This window comes from Mesoplodon densirostris, chromosome 5 (genome assembly GCF_025265405.1).
Source record: "Mesoplodon densirostris isolate mMesDen1 chromosome 5, mMesDen1 primary haplotype, whole genome shotgun sequence".
In the NCBI taxonomy this organism is placed as follows: Eukaryota; Metazoa; Chordata; class Mammalia; order Artiodactyla; family Ziphiidae; genus Mesoplodon; species Mesoplodon densirostris.
Window position 1 is genome coordinate 147,141,558 of NC_082665.1, and position 23,960 is coordinate 147,165,517.

Genomic DNA, 23,960 nt, shown 5'->3' on the forward strand with positions numbered 1-23,960 from the left:
AAGCGAGAGAGAGGCATGGACATATATACACTATCAAACGTAAGGTAGATAGATAGTGGGAAGCAGCCGCAGAGCACAGGGAGATCAGCTCGGTGCTTTGTGACCGCCTGGAGGGGTGGGATAGGGAGGGTGGGAGGGAGGGAGACGCAAGAGGGAAGGGATATGGGAACAGATGTATATGTATAACTGATTCACTTTGTTATAAAGCAGAAACTAATTAAAAATAGATATATATTGGCCTTCCCTGGGGGGAGGATTCTACTTTCCCACATCAGGCCTGTGACCTGTGGGAGGACTATACATCCTGAGCCTGTTGAACTTGAAAGTGGCATATGACTTGCTCAGGTTAATAAAACATGAATGGAAAGGCCATGTCACTTCTGCACCAAAGCAGTAGGAGCCAGCGTATGGTTCTCTGTGTCCTTCTCCCCTCTGCCCCGAGGCAACATCCCCAGGAATATCCATGTGCAAACACGGAGCAGGGCTGTAGTTGACCCATGATGGCCATGTAGACTGAGCAAGAAATAGATGGTTGTGTTTGTAAGCCATTGAGATGTGGGTGTTTGTTACCACGGCACAGCTTAGCCTAAAGCAGACTAACTCCGTATATGCCAAACTTCAAATGCGTAGGGGGTCACTAATATGTTTCATACTTCCTCCTCTTGGAAGCTAAAAATAGGGGGAGTCTTGCCCAAAGCATTAGTGTAAAGTTCCACTTGTCCTTTTCAAAAATGATCTTAGGAAAATAATCTCCTCCCCTAGGGTGTATTTCTTCAGCACATTCTCCTGATGGGGCCAGACTGTCAGAATCAGTCCCAATTACAGGCTCTGGAACTGCCCAAGCAGACACAGGCCAATTAGTGCATGGCTCTAAGTCTTAGGGGACCACGTGGAAGGGAGCACCCTGCCCACCCTTCTCCCCTCGAGGAGAACTGAGTGTCCACTGACTGCAGCCGCAACTGGAGGCTTGAGGCTCAGGTGCCATCTGGGCAAACGGGGAGCAATAAAGATGGACGGAGGGAAGGCTCGGGGTGGTGCAATCAGTTATCACTTTTGGTCTGAGATACAAGAGCACACGGCCTTCACCGGCAATCTGTTCTCCGTGCCTTTAGCAAAGCTGCCTGGGAGGGAAGAATGGAGACTTAATCCAAAAGCTGAAGGTTCAGAGGAAAAAGAATTGCTGTCATTGCTGAGGAATAGGCAGGAGAGAGAGAAGATACTACTGCTGACCCAGGATGAAGCAAGTCAAGTGATTTTTCAAAGAATCCCTGGGGGGGTGGAGGTGATCCTCTCACCCCTAAGTGACTCAGTTGGTAGCTCTGTTGCTGAAGTATCTTTATTCCATTTGCTCTTCTCTCCAGCTGTCTCATCATTCCTGCATTCTTTTATCTGAACCATCATACTTTCCTTTCTCATGTCATAATTCATTCACTCTTTCATTCATTCATTCAGCCAGTGAGACCTCTGAGCACGGCACTGCTCCAGACGTTAGCAGCCTGACCGGCAGACAGAGGAGGTGTGGGCAGGGTCCAGCAGGGGAGGGAAGGACGCAGAGCCACGATGCACAGCTGAGCTTTTGTTCCTCAGGTACAAGAACTCAGTGGGGAGGATTTCAGTTTGAGCTATTATTTCAGAGTCTGAGATAGGAATAAAACCTCTCTCTCGCTACAGACACAGCCCTAACCCCTGCTTCACTGTGCCACAGAGCCATGAACTGTGTGGGGACCTAGAGCAGTCCATGAGCTCCCGTAGACAATGACTGGTTGGTGGAAGGTGTGACGGACACGGAGATCCACTGCCCAGATCCGCCTTCAGAAAAGACTGGCTTCCCTAGTGGGAGGGGCGTGGCTTCCTGACAGCCTCCCGCTGGTGGCCCCAGTTTTCAAGCCAAGGTCGAGTTACTCTCAGGGCAAACCCTAGCCAATGACTAAGTGGGGGTTCGGGGGTCTGTACCCAGCACAGGTCACCTCTAGTGGGCGATCTGAGCTCCACCAGCTGGCAAAGATTGTTGGGTCTGCGTCGTGGTCTGCCGGCTGCCCCTGCCCATCCACCTCCTGTCTCTTCTCTTTCACAGGTGTCATTCTCCTGTAAAACGTTTGCACCTTTAACTCCATCTCAGTGTCTGCTTTGTGGAAAACCACACTGGCACAGAAGAGGAAACATGGAAGGGAGAAAAGAAAGCACAGGTTCATCTCACACCAGGAGCTCTCTGGTCTGAGACCGCGCAGCGTTTCTTGCCAGCTCCTTCTCAGAAGACAGATCAAAGTTGAGAGTTGACACTCCATAAAGAGCCCTGTCATCTCTTTCTAAAGCTGTCACCATTTAGGAGACACTAGGTTACTGGGGAAGGCCAGGACTTAGCCCTGTGGCCCTACAGACCAGCTGGGCAGACTGGCGCTGGACAGACTACTCTGAATCTGAGTGTTAGCATTGACTGTGAAAGGACCACAGAGCACTCCAGGCTCTCGGGGACCACTGGAGGTCAGGGCCTTGCCGAGGCAGTAAAGTGGAAAGAGCAACATGGTTTGACTGCCAGGACATGGATCATGGAGGGCTGCCTGGAGGAGGAGGAATATTTGATCTGAGCCTTAAAGAGCAAGCTTCCTGAGGACACAGGTACAAACCAGGGCCCATGGCCTGTTCTGCACACATGTGTTTAGAAATCAGAGCAAGAACAGGTATCACTCAGGCCTCTTTGGCTGCCAGCAACAGAAATTGACACTGGATAATGTAAAGGATTTGCAGGGAGGCCACAAGAGAGCTAACGAACCAGGCAGGAGGCAGAAAGAAACCTGGCGGCTCTAGGGCCCCATATAGCAGGAGCTCTTCAGCAATTCCACCAGGGCACTGCTGTGGAAATGGAAGAATGCCACCATTTTTAGTTGTCTTAGTTTCTCTGCTCACTCTTCAATTTCTAGGGAGAGGCAGAGTGTCCTCCCTGTAGCTAGGGTATGATCTGATGCCTTGATCAGTAGGCCTGGCAAGGCAGGATGCACCGTCCAAGAGGTAAGAAGAGATCCAGGAGAACGTGAGCTTGCAGAGCCAAAGGAGAAGTTTCTACAAAGGCGGCGGTGAACATTATCAAAGGCGGCACACAGGGCCAGTCAAATGAGGACAAAGATTTACCCACAGGGGGCTTCCCTGGTGGCGCAGTGGTTGAGAGTCCGCTTGCTGATGCAGCGGACACGGGTTTGTGCCCCGGTCCAGGAAGATCCCACATGCCACGGAGCGGCTGGGCCCGTGAGCCATGGCTGCTGAGCCTGCGCATCCGGAGCCTGTGTTCCGCAACGGGAGAGGCCACAACAGTGAGAGGCCTGCGTACTGAAAAAAAAAAAAAAAACAACAAAAAAAAAAAACAAAGAAAAAACAATGGGTTATTATTAAAGTGCTTTCCGACGTGAACGATGCCTTATGACTTTGACCTCTTTCAGAAGGTCTGCTTTGTACCAAGTGGGCCCCGATGGACAGCAGGATTAGAGTTTTAGCAACAGGGTAGAATATAAAAGCTCCATCAGGAAAGCTAATTTACAGCACTGAGGTGCTGCAACTGGAACATTCCTTAGGCAATTAAGCCTAGGTAGGTGCTCGCCAAAACCACTCCACTGCTAGTGGCACCAGTGTGCAATGTTTTCATTAGCAAACAGGCACCATTTGGTATCATCTTGCCATGTTGTCAAGGACCCACTTATCAATTCTATGGTTTCAACTGTTCTTGATTCCAAGACTGCTTCAGTGCACCACTGTAAAACCTGTTTTTCAGGGAGTCTTTGTTTGCACCTTAAAGTCCTTTCTGCAGCAGACATGCATCTGCCTTACAAAACTTCAGAATATACGACAGAGGACCCTGTAAAATCGTAGTCCATACACTCAAGGAAAAATTACTTTGTTAGAACAGTGGCCCGAGTTTGGCCTTATGTTCCAGCAAAAGCTCATTGCTTAGCTGCATTTAATAATCCACGAAACATCTCTGTGTGAATTGTGTGGCTGCAAAATGGGTAAAAAAAAAAAAAAAAAAAAAAAAAACAAGTGGGAAGCAGGAATACAAAATTGGCAGAAAATAAAAATTAGTGAGATCTTAAATATTTGATCAAGGCCTCTATTTCCAGGTAAGCAGTTACCATCTTGGGCCCTCAGATGCCAGCAGAAGCCACAGAACACCATTCTGAATTATTAAAATAACCAGGGGAAACTTTTTTCTTCTTAGTACTTTTAAATGAGCATGTAGCCTTTCAAGCTAACCTTTGCGTAAATATTTAACACAGGATTGGGTGAAATGTAAAAGAGCCAAAGTTCTCAGTCTAATACTCATCTGTAATTATGAATCAGATTATATAATGCATCTCAACCACTTCATTTTATTTTATTTTTTCTCTCTCTGCTTCCACAATTCTTCCCAACTTGAGAGGAATCCAATCTGGATGAGTTGAAAGTCTGCATTCTAAAATATTTTCAAACTGTATGTTTACTGACTTTGTTTCTATTTTTCATTGGTTCAATGCATTCATTCATTTGACAAATATTTCTTGACTACCTACTAAGTGCTAGGCACTGTTCTAAGCGTGGGCATAGGGTATTCCTTGACAGTCCAGTGGTTGGGACTCCGTGCTGCTTCCACTGCAGGGGGCATGGGTTCCATCCCTGGTCGGGTAACTAAGATCCTGCATACCACATGGTACAGCCAAAAGAAAGAAAAATGTGGGGATATATCAAGGAACAAAATATATAAAGACTCAGCCCTTTGGGGACCTTTCACTTAAGTGAGGGAGACAAATAAGAAAGAGATAAAGATTCCAATGACAGATAATAAGTGCTATGAACAGGGTGGTATGGGAGTGCTAGTTGTTTATGTCTGAGGTAGGTGGCCTGTTAGAAAGCTAAGGAATTGGGCAAATTACCTTGGGAGTTGGGGGAGTATACCATTTCTGTCAGCGAGAACATCAGTGCAGTGGCTCTGTGGTGCAAACAGGCCCAGTGTGTTCAAGGGACAGCAGCAGAGCCAAGGAGACTGGGGGTGAGGAGTGGTCACTGTCAGAAGACGATGTCAGGGAGAGCTTGTCACAGCAGATCTTGTGAGGGCCTTGGAGGCCATTGGAGAGAACTTGGTGTTTTATGCTAATTGTGGTGGAAGCGGATGAGGACTTCTGAGCAGGGGAGTACTGTGGACTGATTCATATTTCAAAAGGATCACTTTAACTCAGTAGTAACTATGGCCAGTGGAGCCAGGTTGACCAAATGGTGGTTTCTCGTGGAGGCCTGTTTCAATGGTCAAGTAAGAAAGATTTCACATTGGCATTATCTGTTCATTGCCTATGAGAAAACATCCACCTTTTGAAGTCCTTAAAGGGATTGGTAAGGTTGCCCTCTCTGATCGTTTTAAAAATCCACCAGTCTCCTTTTTTTACATTTTACTTTCACCAGCCAAAACTTGACCTTTCTGAGAGCTCAGAAGGCAAGGTTATGGTCTCATCCAACCACAGAGGCTGACCCAGCCTGTAGTCCCATCATGATCTGTCCAAAAGCAAGTCTTCCAGAAGGTCCTCAGGTCACACCTGTAGGCCTGAGACAGTATGCAGAAAGTGCTTCATCAGGACACCAGTAGTTGACAAAAGGAAGCTGCAGGATAGTTATAGCTTGATCTCATTTGGTAACCTCATTTATATGCCTAGAACTAATTTGTAAAATGTTCAAAATGAGCTAACCTGTCAGTTCCAGTTTTTTTCCCTTTAGAGACCTCCCTCCTTCAGCTCTTTCTTGGGTTGGGTAATTCTGAGCCACGTTCTTTACATGTTCTTTGCTTTCTACAATTTTCCTGCATGATCAAGCTCCAATTATTTGTAATAATAGCTGCCTTAGTAATGCATCTTTCATTGGACTCCCAAATAAAACACTTGCACTTGAATACTTGTCTCAGGCTCTGCTTGTAAGGGACCCAAACTGAGATGTAAAATCCTCCTCCTTCCTGAGGTGGCATTACCTGGTCACTTCTTGACTCTAATGGCAGATAGGATTCAGGAGAAATAAAACTTACCCATATAAAAAAGGTAAAAAAATTATTATCCCTGTTACACCCATGATCCAGTAGCCCTGTGTGCCCTCAAGCAAAGGTCATGACTCTCATGTAGATAGTCCCTTATCTAGAGTATTAGGAGCTAGTTGTCTCCCCCGAATGGATTTCTCAACCACAGCCTTTTGCCCCTCCTTGATTTGGGATAAGTGAAGTTATTATGGTTATTATGTGAGGTTCTTACCTCCCACCACTAGGAGGCACTACTTCACACCTGGGAAGCTAGGCTTCCTCCTAAACCAAGCCTTAATCTTCACTACCCCCAGGGAAAGAAGCATCCCTTGCATGGAGAAGTCATTGCCCATCCCCCTCTTGCTCTCCGTGACCAGCCTCTCCTTCCCTGGGTCCGGGCCTTGACTCAGAATGATTTCACCCTTGATTTGAACCCAACCTGTGGTACCAATGCTACACACAGATTTTAAGTCCCTAACCTTTCTCACAAGCCTCCCACCCTGCTGGGAGACAAACCGTGTTATCAATAAGAGACCATCCAAAGATCATTATCCATGAATTTTTTAAAATCTCAGAGTAGGAATGGCCTTTCTAAGTATGATACAAAACCCAGAAGCAATAATAAGTAAAGAGCAATAAATTTGACCACTGTTTAACATTTCTGAGTTGTTAAAAAAAAATAGGGCTGTAAAAAAGGAAAAAAAATCCTCATGCATATACCTATGAAGCCACTTAATCCTCTCCCAAAAGTTGTTGCCTCCAATTTCGCAGAAGGATCCTGAGGCTTCAGAGAGGTAAAGGGACTTTGCCCAAGGTCACCTTGTTGAGGCACATTTCACACTGTAAGGGAGTCACTTCTGATTCTTGGGAGCTGGACAAGGGAGGGAGGAGAGGAAGCAGGAGAGACGCAAGGCAGAGCGGAGGCAGGGGAAGGACTGAACTCTCAGGAGAGAACGGGTGTCAGGGAGGGTGTGGACACTGCTTCTGCAGTCTGAGTAAGTCTGCTTCACCTGTGCACTTAGTGGGTGCTAGCTGTGTGTCCCCTGTGCTGATTCGGGAGGGGACAAGGAAGGGCCCTCCTAAAAGTAGAGATGGTATGCCTGTCCAGCCAACGTCATGGGAGCACTGTGAGAATCTGGTGATCCGGCAGGGTCCCAGAGCCAGCTTTACAAAACACTCCGTACTAAGAACCTGTCACGGATGCTAGGAAAAGCTGGGAATGAGGTGTGCAGCAGTCACAAAACCTTGACATCACCCTTGATATCTCTTTTTTTTTGCACACTTCAGTTCACTCCATTAGGAAATCCTATTGGCAGAAAGGGATGCATCTTGACCTTCACCGCCCCTGTAAGGACTGGGAGTTATGGAGGGTTCTGGGTGGGCAGAGGAGGCCAGGCCACACTGGGGAACCAAATTCAGGAAATAAATTACCTGGGAAGATCTCAGAGGATACGGACCTGAATCTCCAAGGCCCCAGCATTTTGTTGTGATTGCTTTTTCCCATTCTAAATAAATTTTCATTTGCAAGGCTTGATTCTGTAGGGCTTTCTAAAACAGCCCTCCTACTCCCCTCCCCCAACAACTGTATAGGCTTCAGGCTCCAGAAAGCCTTCACCCACTCCTGGTTTGAGGTCTCAGAGCTCTCACCAGGGCAGGACTTGAGAACAGAGGTGTAAACTTGTCAGGAGAGAGAAGGCAGGGGCGCAGGAAGAGAGCAAATCCTCATCCAACATGGCAGAAAGTCAACAGATAACTCAAGAAACCTCTGTGTAAGCTTATTTTTTAGCGACAAGCGGGTAACCACTAGCAGAACTCAACAGAGTTAAGTGCTATAAAGGACTGCGTGGTGGGGCGCAAGGGAGAGGGCTCTGCTGCTTCCATTATAAGAACATGCAGGTACTTTTATTTTGTAAAAAGTGCTCATGCATTACTTATATTTTTAAATTTGATCTTTAAAAAAAGAAAGTAAAAAATAAAAATAGGGCTTCCCTGGTGGCGCAGTGGTTGAGAGTCCGCCTGCCGATGCGGGGGACGCGGGTTCGTGCCCCAGTCCGGGAAGATCCCACATGCCACGGAGCGGCTGGGCCCGTGAGCCATGGCCGCTGAGCCTGCGCGTCCGGAGCTTGTGCTCCGCAACGGGAGAGGCAGCAACGGTGAGGGGCCCGCGTATCGCAAAAATAATAATAATAATAAGAAGAAGAAGAAATAAAACGGAACGCAAAACAGAAAAATAAAATGCAAAGGCGCACACAAGCCAGGGAGTGGGAGCAGAGACGGGGGAGGGGGCAGTGGGCGGGGCTTGGCCCAAAGGGGCGGGGCGTGGGACGGAGTCTCTTTAGGGCCCGCCCCTGGGGAGGAAGTCGGGCGCCGCGGTTTCTCTCTGACTCCGCCCACCTCGGGGAGCCCTTGAAGCACCGGGTCCAGTTCGCCTTAGGCCCTCTCCCCAGCGCGGGGGTGGGAAGGGCAGGTGACCTGCTGCCCCACCGTAAAGGGCGGTGCGTGCGGAGGCCTGGAGCGGTCCTCACCCGGCCTTGGGTGCGGGGCCGCGCGCGGGCGAAGAGCCCCGGTTCGGCGCCGCCGGGCCTCCAGTCCCCTGAAGTCCCCAGAGGCTCGCCGAGTGCCTCTGCGGAGCCGCGCGACGCGCAGGTAAGCGCAACCAAGGCCGGGCCTGTTCAGCCCGCCTTTGCCCTGCTGGGCGCCCGCCGAGACCTGGCCCGCGCCGGGGCGACAGGTGGCGGCGGGGTGCGGAGCCCGGTAGCCCGTCTGGGTCGGATGAACCCCAGAACGCCTCCTGTCTACAGCCGGCGCCACCCATTCTCGCCACAGCGTTATCGACCTAACCGCAGCACCTCTGTGGCTCAGACCCGAGCCCATCTTCAGCACTCGAGCCCTCAACAAATGCAAATAAGGATCCACCAAAGAGTGCCCGCCACTGAGCTCAGTGCTGGGGGGTACAGTGCGGTCCAACGAACGTAGTGCCCACCCCCCGTGGAGCTCGCAGTCTGGTAAGAGAGACCCAGAGCAAATAGGTAATCTCCACACGTGAGTGTAAAAGTTAAAACTGAAAGATCTGTGAAGGTAGGAAGTGCAGGGTGGTGGGAGAGCCTTTAGCCGGTGGTCCCCATCTATAAAGGATGCTGGAGCTCACACTTCAGTATGAATGGCAGGGTCCCAAGGTGGAGAACGACGGAGCAAACACACTTGTTGGGAGAGAGTGTGGCTTGTTTGAGAAAAGGAAGGTCCTGCCCACTGAGAGCGGGGAGCAAAGCAAGTTTCCTAACTTCCTCCTCTGCAAAATGGGACTGTTCCTCCCCATTGATGATTGAGACTTTGCATGTAAATGACTTAGTGCTGTCCCAAGCGTGCAGTAAATGAAGTGACGTGGAAGATTTCTGTGGGTGGAGCAGGGTGTTCATCTGGGCCGAACGCAGTGTACTGCCTCTGGGCACTCACTTCCCCTCTCCTGGAGTCCTGTCTCCTTGTCTGAGTAGAATCTCTCAAACAGCTTGTTCTCTAAAATGATGCCTGCTTTAGTCATTCATTCTTAAAATATTTAACTGGTGCCCACTTTACACTGGCCTTGCCCTCATGGAGCTCATGCAGGGTGGGCCAGGTGAAGTACACTGGTAGTCCCAGCCGTGGTGCTCTGGAGCCCAGAGGAGAGAGCCTGATCCAATGGCCTTGCCAGAGAAAGCCTCCTGCTTCCGTCAGGGCCAGATATACATTTCCCAGAAAGGCTCACCTGTAAGTGCCGACACCATGAATCCCCTGAGAACATAAGGCTCACAGTCCTCCGCTGAGCATGTTACTTCCTTATTTTCATTGGTGGCATCACCCCCCAAAACTGGCCAGAAAACTCCCAAGGGGCAGCAACCCTACTGGTCCCTTGCTGAGGACCCCCAGGGATTTAGGAGAGGTTTGGAAACTTCAGAAAACACCTGGCTGGTGACTGCTTGGTATATTTTATTGGCTTGGATGATGGCAATTCCTTCTTTGGCTCGGTTTATACTCTTGGTGGAGACTGTGGATTTGCTCCATGAAAACAGGCCGGGAGGCCCAGAGAGTGGAGAACACAGTTGAGAGAAGAGTCTGGCACCGTTTGTGAGTAGGGGTAAAAAAAAAAAAAAGAAAAAGCAGAGGACAGGTGTTAATAGAAGGGTGCTGGGGGAAGAGGGGGAGAGGGCAGGCTTTGTGCAGCCACTCTGTTTCCCCTCGCAGACCGTGGCAATGCCACCTGCAGAGAGCCAAAGGAGAGCGCTGGGTTAGGCAGTCACAGACCTGGGTTCAGGTTCTTATTTGTTACTTCCCAGCTCTGTGCCTGCCCCTGGGCAGGTCACTTATTATCTGATTGTGCAAGCTTAAGACAGTGCTTGGCATCTAGTTGGCCCTGAAGAAAAGTAACCTCCCTCCCTCTTCCCCTAAATGAACTAAAATAGGAGTAATAATAGTGCCTACCTAAGAGGGTTGTTATGGGGATTTAATGAGTTAATGTACCTAAAATACACAGAGCAGTGCCTGACATGTAGAAGTTACTGCTGCTGTTGCTATTGTTATTATTCCTTATTCTGGGTAAAAATTGGTGAAACAAGGCAGGCAGAAGATAGGAGGTGGGGGTGAGAGGTTGGTTCTGAGGAACTGGGCAGGGTGATTAGTGGGGGAGTTGTGTTATCTGTTGCAGTGGTTTTACCGGAAAGCATCAGCCCTGGCAGGAAAAAGCCCTGTTCTGGGTGATAAAGGGCCTCTTGGGCAGCCAGGCTGTCAGAAGGCCTGAAGACTCAGGCCAAAGAAAACACAGCAAAAGCGTGGGGGAAAAACGAGGGTTGAAAAAGATCCAACGTTGTCTTGTTTGGGTTGTCCCTAACCCGCAGCTGGGTGTGGGTCCCCGGTGAGGAGCTGCCCCTGCGCCATGCTGACCCCTGCCCTCCTATGGATATGGTAATTGCCTGAGGCCGGTCCAGGAGCTGTGGAATCCAATTCTGTAAGCCCTGTACCCAGCAGACTACTGGGCCCATAATGAATGAATGAATGAACGAATGAACAAAGGAACCTAAACCCACAGATCAAATTTCTCAATGTGCAAGTGTGCTGTTAAAAGAAGGGAGTATGGGGCTTCCCTGGTGGTGCAGTGGTTGAGAGCCCGCCTGCCGATGCAGGGGACACGGCTTCGTGCCCCGGTCCGGGAAGATCCCCCATGCCGCGGAGCGGCTGGGCCCGTGAGCCATGGCCGCCGAGCCTGCGCGTCCGGAGCCTGTGCTCTGCAACGGGAGAGGCCACAACAGTGAGAGGCCTGCGTACCACAAAAAAAGAAAAAAAAAAAAAAGAAGGGAGTATGAAGATAGGGAGAGAGAACTAATGTTTTTAGGCCCTCGCTAAGGGCCAAGCATTTTCATGTATGTTGCAGCTTAGTGATGAACACTGCAGCTTTGGAGTCAGATGACATTGCCGGTGTGACGTCACATGCATGACAGAAGCTCTCTGAAGTACAATTTTGCATCTGTGACATGGGACTCACTGCCCCTCGTTTGTAGGGCTGTCCATGAGCAGTCAGTGATGCTCATATATAAGTGTGTGGTGTGCCGGTCTCAATGCACAGCTCAAGGTCTGGGAAGTACTATAATAGCTGCTGTTATTATTATTATATTGATTAATCCTCCCAGTGCTGTCCACTGTGATGAGGAAACGGAAGGCCACAGACACAGATGGGTGGCGTCGATCCTGAACCCTGTCCCATCTGGAAGCAGAGGTTCTCTGCAGACGCTCACCAGACAGCTTTATGTGCATTTCATGCATTACTTAAAGCACTTGACTAGTGAAATCTTAAAAGGAAAAAACCTGCCAAGTTCTAATTTATGGGTCTTTCAAGTTCAGGTATTTTATCATCTAGATAAATCTTCCGTGCATCTATGTTAAACCACTTTGGGCTGTCGAAGCTTTTAAATAAAGTGGCTCATCCTGACCAGTGTCTGTCTTTGCTCATTTATCATAGTTCCCTGGTAAAGACAGACAGATCCCGTTTTGCAGGGCAGGCCTCAGGACGGCAGCTCCTGCCCCACCGTTTTAGCTGTGTGGTTCTGCACACGGTGTGTTTAACCAACCACAGTGGACTTGTGATTCCCTCATCATTGTCTCTCTCATGTACACACAGACCCACAGCACCAATCTTGGAACTAGGAATAGAAAGGTGTGCTGTAGCTAGTGTGAATCTGGGGAAATCAACTCTGGGGAAATCACAGGTTCTCAGTGATGGGTTTGGGAGGGGGGTGAAAACGCCTTGGATGAAGGTGGCAGCGTCTTCTAGAAGTCAGGGCTGTCTGCCCTTTCCACCCAGGAGTGCCATCTCTGGGTCTGGCCTCCCGCCCAGTAAAGGTCTGATCTGCATCCCCGTGCCTTCCTGCTGTCCCTGTCTCTGGCCGGATCTGCCTCGAAAGCTGGAACCCCTGCAGCACCTGCAGGGGCACAGCCTATTTGCAGGGAAGCCTTTCCGAAACAATCCTGCATTCCCATGGTCCCACTGGGCACCTCTGCTGGGCATAACTTTTCCAGCTACCCTGGCATTACCTCCTCTGTGGGCTGTGAGCGCTTGCACAGCTATTGGGTTGAGCACCCCTGGTGCCCAGCACCATGTCTTGCTCATTGTCCTCCCTCCTTCTCTCCCTTTCTTCTTTCTATACATTCTCAGGCAGTGTCCTGGGGATTAGAATGCTGAGACAAAGTGACCCAGTCTCCACCCTCATGCGGCCCAAAGACATCATGAGACAGATTATTGTTAAAGACAGAATTAAGCACATGACCACACACACAACGTCAAGTTATAAACCAGATTAACTGCCACGAATGAGAAGCCTGGCATGCCAGGAGAACGCATAAAGGTGGGATAGGTATAGAGATTTAGTCAGTATTGATATAGATGGAGGGGGCCCAGAAATGTTGGTTGGAGGCTTAAACTGAATTATTTATATACCTTTGAAGACTGTTGGATAGTATTTTTCTATGAATTCTGGCAAACGATATTTTATGCAGCCAAAGTAATCTTCTAAGAATGTGTACTTTACAAATCACTGAGCTTTGGCTTCAAAATGGGAAAATAATGCTAATGCTCCAGTTTACTGAACCCTTTCGAGTTACAGAGCCCCTCCTTGGATGTCGTCTCACTGGGTGTGCTAGTTCTCAGCATGTCTCATACTGGCTGGCGGCAACATACAGGTGTCCAGCTCACCTGGGGTGGATCGGGCATGGTGGGCACTGAGGCCCTCTCCCTTCAGAGTGTCAGGGACCGCCGAGAGCCTATTTGTTTTCTCCTTCTTTGGTATCTCTGGGCACATCAGGCTGAGGTTCTGGCATAGACTTTATGACATGGCGTCTAGAGACCTGTCATTTGAGGAGAAAGAAGGGCAAAGCTGACTCTTCTTGTCCGGTGTGTGGAGGACACCTGTCTGCACGCAGCTGGGGGAGGGCGGGACAGCTGGCAGCGACCTACCCCTTCAGAGCCCCGCCACCCCAGCGTGGCCCCTCGCCAGGAGCCAGCGTCCTCCACAGGCACACCACGCCTACCTGCAAGCCCAGTCCGTTCCTCTGAGAACAAAGAGAAAATCATACTCAAAGTCCAGTTTTAAATAAGACATGATCCAAACAGCCCCAGGAAGCATTCTCTCTCCGTGACTAAGTATTATTAGAGTTATTTTATTTATTTGGCCAGCGCACATGACAAAATACGTCTTCGATCCCCACCTGTCTCAGAGGTAGACTTTATTACAAGAGATGGGCTGCCGTCTTCCCTGAAGCAAAGGAAGGAAAGTCGCATCGCTGTGCAGAAATTGAGCAGGCCTCTGCGCCAGTCTTGGTGGGGTTGGGCTTGACCGCTGTATTCTCGGGGTACAGGCCTAATAGGCTTGTAATCGTGTGGCTCTGAGCCATGGAGAAAAGAAGTGGCTCTGGGAATCTGCCTTCCATGAGGCTGACACACAGTGACGGTATTTACTGCCTCTAGGAAGTGCACGTTAAGGGGTAGGTGTTTATGAAAAGGGTTCTAAGGAGTAAATGTGCCCATCAGTCAGCCTGGGACTTTTTTTTTTTTTTTTTTTTTTTTGTGGTACGCGGGCCTCTCACTGTTGTGGCCTCTCCCGTTGCGGAGCACAGGCTCCGGACGCGCAGGCTCAGCGGCCATGGCTCACGGGCCCAGCCGCTCCACGGCATGTGGGATCTTCCCGGACCGGGGCACGAACCCGTGTCCCCTGCATCGGCAGGCGGACTCTCAACCACTGTGCCACCAGGGAAGCCCAGCCTGGAACTTTTTAGAGCTCCTGAGATGGTTTTAAATTAGAGCCAGTCTTCCTTCCTGCCTTCCGCCTTCCGTCAGCACCCCCTCCCTTGCTCCCCGTTATAAAAATGAACTGTCGAGGCAGGACACAGCCCAGGTAGGAGTGTGGGGACTCTCTTGACTTGCAGAGTTCACGTATTCAAGGCAGACGTGTGAGCGTTAGCGCCTTGGTTCCGGTCCTTCCCACCGAGTTACCGCACTGGGAAGACAGGCGTGTGCAGCAAGGCTGAGCAACAGGATCAGCCTAGTTGCCCCGAACCACAGCTCTCTCTCAGCCAGTCTGCTCGCCGAAAAGGGTGGGCAGTTGGGGGGGGCGGGGGGAGGAATGATGAAAACAAGTGATGCCAACGAAGCTGCATTGGGGCCCAGTAAGTGGCATATGGGAGAGAATGAATGTCAGTGTCAGGGAATCCCACCAGGCCAGGTAAAGAGCAGGCTTTAAAAGGCTAGAAGTTTCTCTGTGAGCAGTTGATCATTAGAACAGAATGCCTCTTACACGAATTAGTGTGTAGGAGTCTAACTTGAAATTATTATTGACCTTCAAATGTTCATTGTAAAGATCAGAAATTGGTGTTTATTGCACGAACCCTATACTTAGTATCAAAGACTGCTTTGCTTTTTAATTCTCCCATCGGGCCTTCTTCTTTGTAACTTTTTTTAAAATTAAATTTATTTTTTTTTAATACAGCAGGTTCTTATTAGTTATGTTTTATACATATTAGTGTATACATGTCAATCCCAATCTCCCAATTCATCCCACTACCCCCGCCCCCGCTTTCCCTCCTTGGTGTCCATACGTTTATTCTCTATATCTGTGTCTCTATCTCTGCCTTGCAAACCGGTTCATCAGTACCATTTTTCTAGATTCCACATATATGCGTTAATATACGATATTGGTTTTTCTCTTTCTGACTTCACTCTGTATGCCACTCTCTGGGTCCATTCACGTCTCTACAAATGACCCAATTTCTTTCCTTTTTATGGCTGAGTAATATTCCATTGTATATATTACCACATCTTCTTTATCCATTCATCTGTCGATGGACACTTAGGTTGCTTCCATGTCCTGCTATTGTAAATACTGCTTCAGTGAACATTGTGGTACATGACTCTTTTTGAATTATGGTTTCCTCTGGGTGTATGCCCAGTAGTGGGATTGCTGGGTCATATGGTAGTTCTATTTTTAGTTTTTTAAGGAACCTCCATACTGTTCTCCATAGTGGCTGTATCAATTTACATTCCCACCAACAGTTTAAGAGGGTTCCCTTTTCTCCACACCCTCTCCAGCATTTGTTGTTTGTAGATATTTTGATGATGGCCATTCTGACTGGTGTGAGGTGATACCTCATTGTAGTTTTGATTTGCATTTCTCTAATAATTAGTGATGTTGAGCAGCTTTTCATGTGCTTCTTAGCCATCTGTATGTCTTCTTTGGAGAAATGTTTATTTAGGTTTTCTGCCCATTTTTGGATTGGGTTGTTTGTTTTTTTAATATTGAGCTGCATGAGCTGTTTATATATTTTGGAGACTAATCCTTTGTCTGTTAATTTGTTTGCAAGTATTTTCTCCCATTCTGAGGGTTGTCTCTTCGTCTTGCTTATAGTTTCCTTTGCTGTGCAAAAGCTTTGAAGTTTCATTAGGTCCCGTTTGTTTATTATTGTTTTTATTTCCATTACTCCATTGTTTTTATTTCCATTCCATTAGGAGGTGGGTCGAAAAAGATCTTGCTGTGATTTATGTGAAAGAGTGTTCTTCCTATGTTTTCCTCTAAGAGTTTTAGAGTGTCTGGTCTTACATTTAGGTCTTTAATCCATTTTGAGTTTAATTTTATGTATGGTGTTAGGGAGTGTTCTAATTTCATTCTTTTACATGTAACTGTCCAGTTTTCCCAGCACCACTTGTATGTAACTTTTATGATGCTATTGGTCAACCTCGTCTTAATATTTTTTGTGTGTGAGAAAGAGGATGCCAGTTTCTGTTACCCGGTTTATATTTTATGACTAATCCAAGGACTGTAGATGATAATAGTAGGGAGGCTTCCTGTTTCAGATGTCACTGAATTGCTACCTTTTGCTTCTGGAATTCTGTCTTAAGAAAATAATTTGAAAATTGGAAAATGCCACTGTATGAAGATGTGTCATTATTTATAATGGTGAAAACTTAGAAGTGACTTGAATATCCAGTATAGGAGGGTAGTCAAGTTACAGAACACCAGGTTGGTTGAATATTTAAAAATAGGAAGATTAGTAATGAGAGAAGTCATTACCCGCTCAGTGAACAGAATACTGTTACATGAAAGATGTATTCAGGAAAATGGTCTATGAGGGTTGCCTCAAGGGGACAAGAATTGCATTTGAACAGTGGAACAATGGATAACTTTTTCCATATTTTAAACTTTCTATATTGTTGTATTACTCCTGTAAAATCTTCTTTTAATTCTAAAATGAGCCAAGTTCAGTAATGATCTTTATGCTGTTTGCAATTTTAAGGTCACTGCATTCGTGGCCTTATCCTGATTACATCTTTTACTCAGCAGTTTCGGAGGCCAGGCTTGGCTCCCTGCCATGGTGTCTCTGGTCGAGGGACATCCTCTGGGTCCACTGGCTGAGTGGCCAGGAGATGTGCTCCCTCTGGCTGTGTAGACTTAGATTCTCAGCGTCTTATAAGTTGGAGGAGGCCACTGCCCCTCCCTGCCCGGCAGCCTCATACCCCTCTGCCAGTCTCTCTCATCCCTGTTCCCCACCTAGTCCCCAGTGGTGGGGTAGGGATGGGGGGGTTGGGTTTGCATCCTTTGGGGGCTTCACTGGTAAAGTTTCATCAAACTCTGCCCCCCGGCCCCAAACACACACTCACTCCCGAAGTCAGCAGTTGCCTGGGGCGGCCCTACATCACTCTGGCTTCTTGTCCTGCTTAGGCCTTGGTACTCCCGTACCTCAGGGCCTGGATGTTACGTTCTTGATACCAGCTCTCCCAGTGCCGGCCCCGTCCCCCTCCATCCTCTGCTGCCCAGTGCCGGCAGGGGCCCAGTGCTTGGCCAATGGTACGTCCTAAAGCAGCAGTTCTCATACTCAGCTGGCCATACGTTGGGAAATCATGGCACGTGTCCTCATTTGAGACAAGGATTTGAGCCTGTGTGGTTTATTTGGAAAGAAATCCCAAATAAAGAAGGGAAATACGGAAGTAGGGAAATGAGCCAGAGAGGCGCACCATCGAGCAGGTCACCAGCGTGGACCACTGGAGTTTAAACCTGCTGGGAGTTTCCGGCAGCCAGTGCATAGAGCACCCATCCCAGAATTGGCCTCTCCTGGGGATTGGCGGCTGGGTATATACACACCCTTGCGATCCGTCATTGGTTGAGCAAGGCTCCCTGTGGGAGCCTTAGGGGAAGCGAATTCTCTGGGACTTGCGGCAGCTTCCAGTCACCAGGTAAAGCACCAGGGCAAAGGAACGCAGGTGCCGACTCACAGAAGCCGCTGGCTTGCTCTAAAACAATGAGTCCTGAGAGCTCAGGGCAGAGCACGGACAGCGTCTGCTGTGCTCTTCTTCCCTAAACACCATGACCGTGATCAGTGCACTAAACTGAAAATAACCAAATCCATAAGTCTGTGCTGAATCAGACCTGTTTATACTCAGTTGAAGACTACCTTAAGAGTAGCCAACCCTCAAAGTTTATGAAAACTCATGGGAAGAAAACTATAGATAAGAAGAAGATTACCATTTTTTTTCCCTGTGAGTTGGGCTAGACTACCAATATTTGATTTAAGTGGCACAATGCTAGTATTCTGCAGCCATGAACTTTGAGACCCAACACTTTAAAAGCTGGGACGAAGTGAGAGAGTTGCATGGACATATATACACTACCAAACGTAAAATAGTTAGCTAGTGGGAAGCAGCCACATAGCACAGGGAGATCAGCTCGGTGCTTTGTGACCACCTAGAGGTGTGGGATAGGGAGGGTGGGAGGGAGGGAGACGCAAGAGGGAGGAGAAATGGGAATAGATGTATATGTATAACTGATTCACTTTGTTATAAAGCAGAAAGTAACACACCATTGTAAAGCAATTAGACTCCAATAAAGATGTAGAAAAAAAAAAGACGGCCTGAGTATATAATAAGAGTTATCTTTATTTTGGAAATGTTTACCTCTCTCTTGTAGCTCGATTTTTTTTTCTGTTATTTTTCAAGTGTAATACATTAAGATGACCTTAAAAGGAAAATTCATTGGGAGAAAACATTGAACCTCATTTGTATCAACCCATAATTATGTCTCCAGTGCCGTGTTTTAATATTAATGCTGGATTCACCATACTGACACTGATACCAGAGGATGGGAGAGAATGTCTGTAGTATGGCTTTAGACACTGTGATAAATGTTTTGTAGTCATTGCCTTTATATAGAAACACTCCATCTCCAATTAAATATTTAGTAAGCACTTCATCAAAGTATCTGTTAACAATTGAGGAGTACAATATGGTTGTGCTGACATTTCAACTTAATTCACTCTATAGTTTGAGTCCCAATCCATTTTATATGCCTGTTTTTTTCTATGCATGGAGGAGGAATAATGGCAGAAATTTGGGGGCATATTGCAGATTCTAGAAACATTTCCATGTATTTATTATTATTGTCTGTTGGCATATTTGTCACTACAAATGAAGGCCTTACTCCAAGAGAAGATTTAAGATTGTTCATGTAGCAAGTTCAATGGGATTTAGTGGCCAAATCTCATATGCTTTGAGTTATGGGCATTTTAGTATTTGCATAGAAGGGCATTCATTCAAGATCCCGGCATTTTAGAGAAATGAGGCTATTTCCCTTTAAGGTGTGGTTTAATGTGCGTTCCGTAAAGACCAGGATGGCGGATGCTTGGTGCTAGTGCCCTATTCCTGTGTCCTGTGCACACAGCAGACATCACTCCCTGATACCCAAGCCTGCATTCTCCTCTACAAAGTGTTCCCTGCAGCCACTCTAGCTCATCAGTACTGGCTGACTAGGTGAAGCCTATGGACTCCCCCATGCTGTTGCACACCTTTTTACTTGGCCTTGCCATTCCTGTGCATGGTCAACAAAACAAAGGAATCTTTCACAGTCTCTCTCAAAAAAAAAAAAAAAAAAAAGACAACTCAAGAGGTAGTTTTTCCTCACCTTGTGCTTTTCAGCCGCCTCTTTGTTGTGCAGACGGTATCTACTCAATTTGTTAATGTTTGTCTCCCTTGTTTCGCTCTATTATATGCATTTTGATTTTTCCCTTTCTGCCTTTTCCCCTCTAATGTTGCTCAGAAGATAAAGCAGGGAGCCCCAAATTATTTGCTGTTTGGTCTCATCAAGTTTGGTTGCAGTGATTTATATTGATGGGAATGCGTTGAGATTTTCCTTTTTTTCCCACCACTTCAGGAAGACTATTCTCCTATAGAGAGGTCACCAGCGACCTCTGCATTGCCAAATCTTCCAGAGCTCTCTCTGTATCTTCGGTGTAACATTTGACACCTCGGACCATGCCCAGCTCTTGAACTCTTCTTTCTTGCATTTTCCTCCTTCTTCCCTGATGATGATTCTTTGACTTCTACCTGCTCCTTGTCCTCTGCTGGCATTTTCAGTGGGGCATCCCCAGGGGTCTTCATCTCTTGTTTGTGCACTCTACCTGGGTGATTGCATTCCCAGCCCTGGTTTTTATTTATTTATTTTTTTATTTTTTATTTTTTTATTTTTTTTTTTTGCGGTACGCGGGCCTCTCACTGTTGTGGCCTATCCCGTTGCAGAGCACAGGCTCCGGACGTGCAGGCTCAGCGGCCATGGCTCACGGGCCCAGCCACTCCGCGGCACGTGGGATCTTCCCAGACCGGGGCATGAACCCGTGTCCCCTGCATCGGCAGGCGGACTTTCAACCACTGCGCCACCAGGGAAGCCCCCAACCCTGGTTTTTAATGACCACCTTTACCTAGACGCCTCCTGCATCCTCAGCTCCATCCCATCCCCTCTCTGGAGCCCAGACCTTGGTACCCAGCAGCCTGCTGAATAGTGCCCCTTGTGGTCCCCGTGGGCATCCAGAGTCATATGTTTCATTTGTTTAGACTATTCCTGCTTTCATAGGGCCAACTAAATACTTGCCCCCAGGGTGGTTTCTGCTACCCCCTTGGGCTTATAGGTAAACTGTTCTGAGTGTGTCAGAAAGCTTCCTTCTTGGAAAATCAAGTGTAAGACAGAGGCACAAACCAAGAACTGCTCCTCAAAACTTAAGGGATTGAAAGAAAACAGTTATTTGGTTCTTGTCTCTACAGTTCTGGGGGTTGACTGGACTCAGTGAAGCAGGTCCCACCCTGGGGCTCTCATCTAGTGGCAGTTAGTTGGCCATCTCAGTGCCCCACCTCACTCAGGGCCTAGTGGCTGCTACCTGGGCCGGGCTGGGCTGCTGGCCTCGGTTCCTCCCTGCAGGACAACTGGGTTCTTAGAACAAGCATCCCAAGAGGACCAGGTGGAAGTTCCGTCACCTCTCATGGCACACCCTCAGATGTCTCAGAGTGTCATTTCTGCCTATTTACCTGCCTGCCCAGCTACAGAGGGACAGGACATAGACCTGCTTCTCAACAGAAGGCACGTCAGCATCACGTTGTAGCTGTGTTGGAAATGCACCTAAGCCACACTCCCCAAACATGTCTAACTATCCCTTTGAGAACTACCCTAAATGCCACAGAAGCTTTACCTTTTATTTAAAATTTTTTGGAATAGGTAACATATTTACATGATTAGAAAGTTAAAAAAATATAAATGTAAATGTATTTAATGAAAATGGGCTTTCTCACCCCATATCCCATACCCTTACCTCCCCATAGACAGCCACTGTTATGTTTCTTTATAATTCTTTGAGAGTTTATAGGTCTTTTTTATATTTCACCCTTATACAAAACACAGTATTCTATACTCACCATTTTGCATTTTGCTTTTTTTCTTTGCTTAACAATATGTCTGGGAGAGATTTCCATATCAGTCCCTAAAGCGTTCTCTCCTTCCCTCTCTCCCTCCCTCTCCGTCTCCCTCCCTCACAGACGCACAGTATTCCACTGAGCGGCTTTACCCCAGTTTACTCAACCAGTTCTCTGTGGGTGGGCCCCGGGCTGTTGGCAGTCTTTCTCTATGACAGATGCTACTGCAGTGCATAACATACATATGCCATCCTTCATGTGAGACAATAAACTAGGAAATCTTCCTCAAGGGCCCCAGCCTGTTACGTGCATCCTCTTCCCATAATGCCTTGCAGCTCCTTCCATCGTGCACTTACCTGCCTCCTCTCCCTGGACTGTGGGCTCCCACGGGTCATGGGCCGTAGCCGTTGTAGCTCATTTGCACGCTGCCTGGCACAGGGAGCTCTGTGTCCACAGTGTGCAGAGGAGGCCTGTGGCGAGGAGAGGGAAGGAGGAAGAGTAGGGAAAGGTGACTGAGGACAGGTTTCTGGGTGGCCTGTGATCCACCTCCTCTAATTTCATTTGGAGCCTTATCTCTTACTGACAGGTACCACTTGAGGCCTAAGTGGGTCCTCCCTCAGTCACTGAAACTGGAACCTGGTCCCACCCTATCCTGCCTAGCTTCATGGCTGTACCCCAGGAGGCTTGGGCCCAAAGCTCAGTTTTTGTGCAGTCTCCCTGTTCAACCCAGGACCACTCTCTGACAGCGTGTCCTTTCCTGCTTGAGGAAGTATCCTTAACTCACATACTTTCACTCTTCTCTGCTAGGAAATGTACTCCCTAAGGAATATAGATTGTTTTTGTTAAATTAAGGAGGCTAATCTCTAACTCCCACAGGAAAAATGGACAGTTATGCTAGTTGTTTTAAAGAAGGCTTTCTGGGGATGTTCAAGATTCTGTTACAAGGAATAGAAACCTCACTCAAACTAAATCAAGCAAAACTGGGAATATGGCTATTAGAATAAAAAGGTTTCAGGGTATCAGGCACAGCTGGATCCAGGTGCTCAGATCATGGCACCAGGAAGTACACCTTCTCTATCTTTCAGCAGTTCCACTGTGAACACCACTGTGTTGGCTTCACTCTCTAAGGTAGGGAGAATGGCAGCTCCAGGCTTATGTGGAGTTTACAGCTCCTGATTTCAGAAGAAGATACTCTTTTGTCCAGTGTTCATATTGAAAAGGGGCTCTGATTTGTCCTATAGTTAAGGTTTTCTGGCCATCTTGATTGACAGACCTTCCAGAATCATACGGAGTGGTAGCAGAGCAGTTTCTAAAACAAAGGGACGCAGGACCAGCACATGGAGTGGCCCACTGCAGATGGTGATGCAAAGTTCAGATTTCGGACTGGGAGGACTACCTGAATTGGAGGTGGTAGGCCTGGGAGTGAGTTAAAAAAATCCTGTGCTCATCTCTCTATTTGTGTATATGTTTGAAATTTTCTGTAATAAAAAGTGCTTTTGGGGGGGCTTCCCTGGTGGCGCAGTGGTTGAGAGTCCGCCTGCCGATGCAGGGGACACGGGTTCGTGCCCCGGTCCGGGAGGATCCCACATGCCGCGGAGCGGCTGGGCCCGTGAGCCATGGCCGCTGATCCTGAGCGTCCGGAGCCTGTGCTCCGCAACAGGAGAGACCACAACAGTGAGAGGCCCGTGTACCGCAAAAAAAAAAAAAAAGTGCTTTTTTTAAAAGTGCATTATAAAAAAGAAAAGAAGAGGAGCTTTCTTCTGCCTTGGTTTGGGAACTCTCAACAAAAAAGCCTGAGCATCCCTGTATGTTTACTGTCTGATTTTCTCACTCTCTCATTTTCTTTTCATTGTGGAAAGAAACCTTAACCCTTACTCTCCTCTGAGCTGGGGATTGGGAGGAAAACACATAATAGTCGACTTAAGATTTGTGTGGTGTGCTGGGAGGGGCACGGGGGTAAGGCAGTCAGGTGTCCGTAAGTCCATATCTCCATGGTTCCCAGGACACAAGGCTTGGAATGTTCCAGGTAGGGGAAAGAAGGAAGTCGATGCTGGCTCTAATGGTCAGCACTGGAGCCTCTGTTACGGTGGACAAGACGAGGTGAGCGTTTCATGGGGTCCTGGGCTTTCTCACATGTGGTATTAGGAGAAGGTCAGGATCCTCAGACCGTCACAGACTGGCTGCTAGGAGATACTTTAGAGTGCTTAGAGAGCCTTTTCATTTTGTCAGTGAGGAAACTGAGGCCAGAAGGGTTGAGTGACTCGCCCAGGGTCACAAAGCAAAGGAGCAGGAGCAGAACTCGATTGGAGTCCCCATAATCTGACACCTGAGCCTGGGACCGCTGAATAGCTGTGTGACCTTGAGGAAGCCCCATTGCCTCTCTGAGTTTCAGTCTCTCTCTGGTGGACAGAATAATGGCCCACATCCCAACCCCTGGAACCGGTGAACAGGTTTGGTTACATGGCAGTGAGGGAATTAAGGTTGCAGATGAAATTAAGGTTGCTAATCAGCTGACTCTGAAATTATCTTGGATCATCCAGATGGGCTCGATGTAATCACAAGAGTCCTTACAAATGAAAGAGGAAGGCTGGAGAGGGGGTCAGAGTGATACAGTGTGAGAAAGCCTGGACCGGCCATTGCTGGCTGGGAAGATGGAACGGGGCATGGGCCAAGGAATAGGGCGGCCTCTGGAAGCTGGAAAAGGCC

General features: G+C 48.0%; 1 protein-coding gene across 2 annotated transcripts in view; it reads left to right on the forward strand.

Annotated features, from left to right (window-relative positions):
* Window positions 1-8,427: 8,427 nt before the first annotated feature.
* NMNAT3 (nicotinamide nucleotide adenylyltransferase 3) overlaps window positions 8,428-23,960 on the forward strand; it is a 115,761-nt gene continuing 100,228 nt past the window's right edge. Inside the window, exon 1 of one of the 2 annotated variants that reach the window (XM_060100227.1) lies at window positions 8,428-8,662. The gene's annotated coding sequence lies outside the window, so the exon portion shown is untranslated. Of the gene's footprint in view, window positions 8,663-8,984; window positions 9,022-23,960 lie in introns of those variants that run through there. The other variant, XM_060100228.1, reaches the window with a different exon arrangement.